Source organism: Oncorhynchus masou, chromosome 5 (assembly GCF_036934945.1).
Source record: "Oncorhynchus masou masou isolate Uvic2021 chromosome 5, UVic_Omas_1.1, whole genome shotgun sequence".
NCBI classification, from domain to species: Eukaryota; Metazoa; Chordata; class Actinopteri; order Salmoniformes; family Salmonidae; genus Oncorhynchus; species Oncorhynchus masou.
The window spans coordinates 5,782,810-5,792,809 of NC_088216.1; the positions used below are offsets into that span (position 1 = coordinate 5,782,810).

A 10,000-nucleotide genomic window follows, 5' to 3' on the forward strand; every position below is an offset into this window, starting at 1 on the left:
AGGTTCTCCTACTGCCCAGTTTCAATAGAACACAACACATAGCTCTAGGTTCTCCTACTGCCCAGTTTCAATAGAACACAACACGTCTGCAGGTTCTCCTACTGCCCAGTTTCAATAGAACACAACACGTCTCCAGGTTCTCCTACTGCCCAGTTTCAATAGAACACAACACATAGCTCTAGGTTCTCCTACTGCCCAGTTTCAATAGAACACAACACGGCTCTAGGTTCTCCTACTGCCCAGTTTCAATAGAACACAACACGGCTCTAGGTTCTCCTACTGCCCAGTTTCAATAGAACACAACACGGCTCTAGGTTCTCCTACTGCCCAGTTTCAATAGAACACAACACAGCTCTAGGTTCTCCTACTGCCCAGTTTCAATAGAACACAACACGGCTCTAGGTTCTCCTACTGCCCAGTTTCAATAGAACACAACACGGCTCTAGGTTCTCCTACTGCCCAGTTTCAATAGAACACAACACATAGCTCTAAGTTCTCCTACTGCCCAGTTTCAATAGAACACAACACATAGCTCTAGGTTCTCCTACTGCCCAGTTTCAATAGAACACAACACGTCTCCAGGTTCTCCTACTGCCCACTTTCAATAGAACACAACACGTCTCCAGGTTCTCCTACTGCCCAGTTTCAATAGAACACAACACGGCTCCAGGTTCTCCTACTGCCCAGTTTCAATAGAACACAACACGACTCCAGGTTCTCCTACTGCCCAGTTTCAATAGAACACAACACATAGCTCTAGGTTCTCCTACTGCCCAGTTTCAATAGAACACAACACATAGCTCTAGGTTCTCCTACTGCCCAGTTTCAATAGAACACAACACGTCTCCAGGTTCTCCTACTGCCCAGTTTCAATAGAACACAACACATAGCTCTAGGTTCTCCTACTGCCCAGTTTCAATAGAACACAACACATAGCTCTAGGTTCTCCTACTGCCCAGGTTCAATAGAACACAACACGTCTCCAGGTTCTCCTACTGCCCAGTTTCAATAGAACACAACACATAGCTCTAGGTTCTCCTACTGCCCAGTTTCAATAGAACACAACACATAGCTCTAGGTTCTCCTACTGCCCAGGTTCAATAGAACACAACACGTCTCCAGGTTCTCCTACTGCCCAGTTTCAATAGAACACAACACATAGCTCTAGGTTCTCCTCCTGCCCAGTTTCAATAGAACACAACACATAGCTCTAGGTTCTCCTACTGCCCAGTTTCAATAGAACACAACACATAGCTCTGGGTTCTCCTACTGCCCAGGTTCAATAGAACACAACACATAGCTCTGGGTTCTCCTACTGCCCAGGTTCAATAGAACACAACACATAGCTCTGGGTTCTCCTACTGCCCAGTTTCAATAGAACACAACACATAGCTCTGGGTTCTCCTACTGCCCAGTTTCAATAGAACACAACACAAAGCTCTGGGTTCTCCTACTGCCCAGGTTCAATAGAACACAACACATAGCTCTGGGTTCTCCTACTGCCCAGGTTCAATAGAACACAACACATAGCTCTGGGTTCTCCTACTGCCCAGTTTCAATAGAACACAACACATAGCTCTAGGTTCTCCTACTGCCCAGTTTCAATAGAACACAACACATAGCTCTGGGTTCTCCTACTGCCCAGTTTCAATAGAACACAACACATAGCTCTGGGTTCTCCTACTGCCCAGTTTCAAAAGAACACAACACGGCTCTAGGTTCTCCTACTGCCCAGTTTCAATAGAACACAACACATAGCTCTAGGTTCTCCTCCTGCCAAGTTTCAATAGAACACAACACGGCTCTAGGTTCTCCTACTGCCCAGTTTCAATAGAACACAACACATAGCTCTAGGTTCTCCTACTGCCCAGTTTCAATAGAACACAACACGGCTCTAGGTTCTCCTACTGCCCAGTTCCAATAGAACACAACACGGCTCCAGGTTCTCCTACTGCCCAGTTTCAATAGAACACAACACATAGCTCTAGGTTCTCCTACTGCCCAGTTTCAATAGAACACAACACGTCTGCAGGTTCTCCTACTGCCCAGTTTCAATAGAACACAACACGTCTCCAGGTTCTCCTACTGCCCAGTTTCAATAGAACACAACACATAGCTCTAGGTTCTCCTACTGCCCAGTTTCAATAGAACACAACACGGCTCTAGGTTCTCCTACTGCCCAGTTTCAATAGAACACAACACGGCTCTAGGTTCTCCTACTGCCCAGTTTCAATAGAACACAACACGGCTCTAGGTTCTCCTACTGCCCAGTTTCAATAGAACACAACACAGCTCTAGGTTCTCCTACTGCCCAGTTTCAATAGAACACAACACGGCTCTAGGTTCTCCTACTGCCCAGTTTCAATAGAACACAACACGGCTCTAGGTTCTCCTACTGCCCAGTTTCAATAGAACACAACACATAGCTCTAAGTTCTCCTACTGCCCAGTTTCAATAGAACACAACACATAGCTCTAGGTTCTCCTACTGCCCAGTTTCAATAGAACACAACACGTCTCCAGGTTCTCCTACTGCCCACTTTCAATAGAACACAACACGTCTCCAGGTTCTCCTACTGCCCAGTTTCAATAGAACACAACACGGCTCCAGGTTCTCCTACTGCCCAGTTTCAATAGAACACAACACGACTCCAGGTTCTCCTACTGCCCAGTTTCAATAGAACACAACACATAGCTCTAGGTTCTCCTACTGCCCAGTTTCAATAGAACACAACACATAGCTCTAGGTTCTCCTACTGCCCAGTTTCAATAGAACACAACACGTCTCCAGGTTCTCCTACTGCCCAGTTTCAATAGAACACAACACATAGCTCTAGGTTCTCCTACTGCCCAGTTTCAATAGAACACAACACATAGCTCTAGGTTCTCCTACTGCCCAGGTTCAATAGAACACAACACGTCTCCAGGTTCTCCTACTGCCCAGTTTCAATAGAACACAACACATAGCTCTAGGTTCTCCTACTGCCCAGTTTCAATAGAACACATAGCTCTAGGTTCTCCTACTGCCCAGGTTCAATAGAACACAACACGTCTCCAGGTTCTCCTACTGCCCAGTTTCAATAGAACACAACACTGCTCCAGGTTCTCCTACTGCCCAGTTTCAATAGAACACAACACATAGCTCTGGGTTCTCCTACTGCCCAGTTTCAATAGAACACAACACATAGCTCTGGGTTCTCCTACTGCCCAGTTTCAAAAGAACACAACACGGCTCTAGGTTCTCCTACTGCCCAGTTTCAATAGAACACAACACATAGCTCTAGGTTCTCCTCCTGCCAAGTTTCAATAGAACACAACACGGCTCTAGGTTCTCCTACTGCCCAGTTTCAATAGAACACAACACATAGCTCTAGGTTCTCCTACTGCCCAGTTTCAATAGAACACAACACGGCTCTAGGTTCTCCTACTGCCCAGTTCCAATAGAACACAACACGGCTCCAGGTTCTCCTACTGCCCAGTTTCAATAGAACACAACACATAGCTCTAGGTTCTCCTACTGCCCAGTTTCAATAGAACACAACACGTCTGCAGGTTCTCCTACTGCCCAGTTTCAATAGAACACAACACGTCTCCAGGTTCTCCTACTGCCCAGTTTCAATAGAACACAACACATAGCTCTAGGTTCTCCTACTGCCCAGTTTCAATAGAACACAACACGGCTCTAGGTTCTCCTACTGCCCAGTTTCAATAGAACACAACACGGCTCTAGGTTCTCCTACTGCCCAGTTTCAATAGAACACAACACGGCTCTAGGTTCTCCTACTGCCCAGTTTCAATAGAACACAACACAGCTCTAGGTTCTCCTACTGCCCAGTTTCAATAGAACACAACACGGCTCTAGGTTCTCCTACTGCCCAGTTTCAATAGAACACAACACGGCTCTAGGTTCTCCTACTGCCCAGTTTCAATAGAACACAACACATAGCTCTAAGTTCTCCTACTGCCCAGTTTCAATAGAACACAACACATAGCTCCAGGTTCTCCTACTGCCCAGTTTCAATAGAACACAACACGTCTCCAGGTTCTCCTACTGCCCAGTTTCAATAGAACACAACACGTCTCCAGGTTCTCCTACTGCCCAGTTTCAATAGAACACAACACGACTCCAGATTCTCCTACTGCCCAGTTCCAATAGAACACAACACCACTCCAGGTTCTCCTGCTGCCAGTTTCAATAGAACACAACACATAGCTCTAGGTTCTCCTACTGCCCAGTTTCAATAGAACACAACACATAGCTCTAGGTTCTCCTACTGCCCAGTTTCAATAGAACACAACACGTCTCCAGGTTCTCCTACTGCCCAGTTTCAATAGAACACAACACATAGCTCCAGGTTCTCCTACTGCCCAGTTTCAATAGAACACAACACATAGCTCTAGGTTCTCCTACTGCCCAGGTTCAATAGAACACAACACGTCTCCAGGTTCTCCTACTGCCCAGTTTCAATAGAACACAACACATAGCTCTAGGTTCTCCTACTGCCCAGTTTCAATAGAACACAACACATAGCTCTAGGTTCTCCTACTGCCCAGGTTCAATAGAACACAACACGTCTCCAGGTTCTCCTACTGCCCAGTTTCAATAGAACACAACACATAGCTCTAGGTTCTCCTCCTGCCCAGTTTCAATAGAACACAACACATAGCTCTAGGTTCTCCTACTGCCCAGTTTCAATAGAACACAACATGGCTCCAGGGTCTCCTACTGCCCAATTTCAATAGAACACAACACCACTCCATGTTCTCCTACTGCCCAGTTTCAATAGAACACAACACCACTCCAGGGTCTCCTACTGCCCAGTTCCAATAGAACACAACACGTCTCCAGGTTCTCCTACTGCCCAGTTCCAATAGAACACAACACCACTCCAGGTTCTCCTACTGCCAAGTTTCAATAGAACACAACACCACTCCAGGTTCTCCTACTGCCCAGTTTCAATAGAACACAACACCACTCCAGGTTCTCCTACTGCCCAGGTTCAATAGAACACAACACCACTCCAGGTTCTCCTCCTGCCCAGGTTCAATAGAACACAACACCACTCCAGGTTCTCCTCCTGCCCAGGTTCAATAGAACACAACACCACTCCAGGTTCTCCTCCTGCCCAGTTCCAAAAGAACACAACACCACTCCAGGTTCTCCTCCTGCCCAGGTCCAATAGAACACAACACCACTCCAGGTTCTCCTCCTGCCCAGGTTCAATAGAACACAACACCACTCCAGGTTCTCCTCCTGCCCAGGTCCAATAGAACACAACACGTCTCCAGGTTCTCCTACTGCCCAGTTCCAATAGAACACAACACCACTCCAGGTTCTCCTACTGCCAAGTTTCAATAGAACACAACACCACTCCAGGTTCTCCTACTGCCCAGTTTCAATAGAACACAACACCACTCCAGGTTCTCCTACTGCCCAGTTTCAATAGAACACAACACCACTCCAGGTTCTCCTCCTGCCCAGTTCCAAAAGAACACAACACCACTCCAGGTTCTCCTCCTGCCCAGGTTCAATAGAACACAACACCACTCCAGGTTCTCCTCCTGCCCAGTTTCAATAGAACACAACACCGGTCCAGGTTCTCCTCCTGCCCAGTTCCAATAGAACACAACACCACTCCAGGTTCTCCTCCTGCCCAGGTCCAATAGAACACAACACCACTCCAGGTTCTCCTCCTGCCCAGGTTCAATAGAACACAACACCACTCCAGGTTCTCCTCCTGCCCAGGTCCAATAGAACACAACACCACTCCAGGTTCTCCTCCTGCCCAGGTTCAATAGAACACAACACCACTCCAGGTTCTCCTCCTGCCCAGGTCCAATAGAACACAACACCATTCCAGGTTCTCCTCCTGCCCAGGTTCAATAGAACACAACACCACTCCAGGTTCTCCTCCTGCCCAGGTCCAATAGAACACAACACCACTCCAGGTTCTCCTCCTGCCCAGGTTCAATAGAACACAACACCACTCCAGGTTCTCCTCCTGCCCAGGTCCAATAGAACACAACACCACTCCAGGTTCTCCTCCTGCCCAGGTTCAATAGAACACAACACCACTCCAGGTTCTCCTACTGCCCAGGTTCAATAGAACACAACACCACTCCAGGTTCTCCTCCTGCCCAGGTCCAATAGAACACAACACCACTCCAGGTTCTCCTCCTGCCCAGGTTCAATAGAACACAACACCACTCCAGGTTCTCCTCCTGCCCAGGTTCAATAGAACACAACACCACTCCAGGTTCTCCTCCTGCCCAGGTCCAATAGAACACAACACCACTCCAGGTTCTCCTCCTGCCCAGGTTCAATAGAACACAACACCACTCCAGGTTCTCCTCCTGCCCAGGTTCAATAGAACACAACACCACTCAAGGTTCTCCTGCCCAGGTCCAATAGAACACAACACCACTCCAGGTTCTCCTCCTGCCCAGGTCCAATAGAACACAACACCACTCCAGGTTCTCCTCCTGCCCAGGTTCAATAGAACACAACACCACTCCAGGTTCTCCTCCTGCCCAGGTCCAATAGAACACAACACCACTCCAGGTTCTCCTCCTGCCCAGGTTCAATAGAACACAACACCACTCCAGGTTCTCCTCCTGCCCAGGTCCAATAGAACACAACACCACTCCAGGTTCTCCTCCTGCCCAGGTTCAATAGAACACAACACCACTCCAGGTTCTCCTCCTGCCCAGGTCCAATAGAACACAACACCACTCCAGGTTCTCCTCCTGCCCAGGTTCAATAGAACACAACACCACTCCAGGTTCTCCTCCTGCCCAGGTCCAATAGAACACAACACCACTCCAGGTTCTCCTCCTGCCCAGGTTCAATAGAACACAACACCACTCCAGGTTCTCCTACTGCCCAGGTTCAATAGAACACAACACCACTCCAGGTTCTCCTCCTGCCCAGGTCCAATAGAACACAACACCACTCCAGGTTCTCCTCCTGCCCAGGTTCAATAGAACACAACACCACTCCAGGTTCTCCTCCTGCCCAGGTTCAATAGAACACAACACCACTCCAGGTTCTCCTCCTGCCCAGGTCCAATAGAACACAACACCACTCCAGGTTCTCCTCCTGCCCAGGTTCAATAGAACACAACACCACTCCAGGTTCTCCTCCTGCCCAGGTTCAATAGAACACAACACCACTCAAGGTTCTCCTCCTGCCCAGGTCCAATAGAACACAACACCACTCCAGGTTCTCCTCCTGCCCAGGTCCAATAGAACACAACACCACTCCAGGTTCTCCTCCTGCCCAGGTTCAATAGAACACAACACCACTCCAGATTCTCCTCCTGCCAAGGTTCAATAGAACACAACACCACTCCAGGTTCTCCTCCTGCCCAGGTCCAATAGAACACAACACCACTCCAGGTTCTCCTCCTGCCCAGGTCCAATAGAACACAACACCACTCCAGGTTCTCCTCCTGCCCAGGTTGAATAGAACACAACACCACTCCAGGTTCTCCTCCTGCCCAGGTTCAATAGAACACAACACCACTCCAGGTTCTCCTCCTGCCCAGGTCCAATAGAACACGGCTCCAGTCAGTTCGTCACGACAGGAAGGCTTTATACTGAGAATACTGAATGACCAAGTACATAAACACATCTATCCCCTTCCTGTGTGAAGCAGCTGTTTGGAGCCAGGTGGTAAGTGCCAACTCCTCGCTTGAGGCCCAATGAACATTCACAGAGCAGAATCCTGTAGCTGGGTGCTGACAGCACATCACCGGGGGCAAACTACCTGCCCTCCAGGACACCTACACCACCCGATGTCACAGGAAGGCCATAAAGATCATCGAGGACATCAACCACCCGAGCCACTGCCTGTTCACCCCGCTATCATCCAGAAGGCGAGGTCAGTACAGGTGCATCAAAGCTGGGACCGAGAGACTGAAAAACAGCTTCTATCTCAAGGCCATCAGACTGTTAAACAGCCACCACTAACATTGAGTGGCTGCTGCCTACACACTGACACTGACTCAACTCCAGCCACTTTAATAATGGGAATTGATGGGAAATGATGTAAATATATCACTAGCCACTTTAAACAATGCTACCTTATATAATGTTACTTACCCTACATTATTCATCTCATATGCATACCTATATACTGTACTCTATATCATCGACTGCATCCTTATGTAATACATGTATCACTAGCCACTTTAACTATGCCACTTTGTTTACATACTCATCTCATATGTATATACTGTACTCGATACCATCTACTGTATCTTGCCTATGCTGCTCTGTACCATCACTCATTCATATATCTGTATGTACATATTCTTTATGCCCTTACACTTGTGTGTATAAGACAGTAGTTTTGGAATTGTTAGTTCGATTACTTGTTGGTTATTACTGCATTGTCGGAACTAGAAGCACAAGCATTTCGCTACACTCGCATTAACATCTGCTAACCATGTGTATGGTTAGCAGATGTATCCCTTTACATAACACATCTATCCCTTTAAGATATCTATCCCTTTAACACATCTATCCCTTTACACAACACATCTATCCCTTTAACACAACACATCTATCCCTTTCACACATCTATCCCTTTAACACATCTATCCCTTTAACACATCTATCCCTTTAACACATCTATCCCTTTAACACATCTATCCCTTTAACACAACACATCTATCCCTTTAACACAACACATCTATCCCTTTAACACAACACATCTATCCCTTTAACACATCTATCCCTTTAACACAGAACATAACACATCTATCCCTTTAACACAACACATCTATCCCTTTAACACAACACATCTATCCCTTTAACACAACACATCTATCCCTTTAACACAGAACATAACACATCTATCCCTTTAACACAACACATCTATCCCTTTAACACAACACATCTATCCCTTTAACACAACACATCTATCCCTTTAACACAACACATCTATCCCTTTAACACAACACATCTATCCCTTTAACACATCTATCCCTTTAACACATCTATCCCTTTAACACATCTATCCCTTTAACACAGAACATAACACATCTATCCCTTTAACATAACACATCTATCCCTTTAACATAACACATCTATCCCTTTAACATAACACATCTATCCCTTTAACATAACACATCTATCCCTTTAACATAACACATCTATCCCTTTAACATAACACATCTATCCTTTTAACATAACACATCTATCCCTTTAACATAACACATCTATCCCTTTAACATAACACATCTATCCCTTTAACATAACAGCTCTATCCCTTTAACATAACACAGCTATCCCTTTAACATAACACATCTATCCCTTTAACACAGAACATAACACATCTATCCCTTTAACACAGAACATAACACATCTATCCCTTTAACATAACACATCTATCCCTTTAACACAGAACATAACACATCTTATGATGAAAAACAACGGTTGTGTCTTCACTGCGTCTCTCAGATTATTACTGAATCATGTTTATGCAGGTTAAGATGGCTCAGATGTTTAGTAACAGGCGTTGTGAGAAACTGCTATGACGATGACCTGGAACACGCCCATATCTCCTCCAGTCCAAACTCTATGTGGAATGGCTCCCCAGGGACCTGTCTGAGAGACTTCCTGCTCTAAGTGGTCACCTGATCGAAGAGCTTCCTGTTGACGAAGAGTGTGTTGTCAGGTTTGGCCAGTTGGCGGGCCAGGAAGGTAAACAGACAGCCCACCTGAGAGGGAGTGAAGTCACTGTTCTCCACCATCACCTGGAAACAGACAGACAGACAGGAACAGAACAGTTAGAGACGGGAGGAGAAAGGGAGACAGAGGTCAGAACAGAACAGTTAGAGACGGGAGGAGAAAGGGAGACAGAGGTCAGAACAGAACAGTTAGAGACGGGAGGAGAAAGGGGGACAGAGGTCAGAACAGAACAGTTAGAGACAGGAGGAGAAAGGGGGACAGAGGTCAGAACAGAACAGTTAGAGACGGGAGGAGAAAGGGAGACA

At 46.7% G+C, this 10,000-nt stretch overlaps 1 pseudogene; it reads right to left on the bottom strand.

Moving 5' to 3' along the window:
• The window catches only part of LOC135531445 (vacuolar protein sorting-associated protein 8 homolog), a 154,946-nt pseudogene that overhangs the window by 66,303 nt on the left and 78,643 nt on the right, over positions 1-10,000 (bottom strand).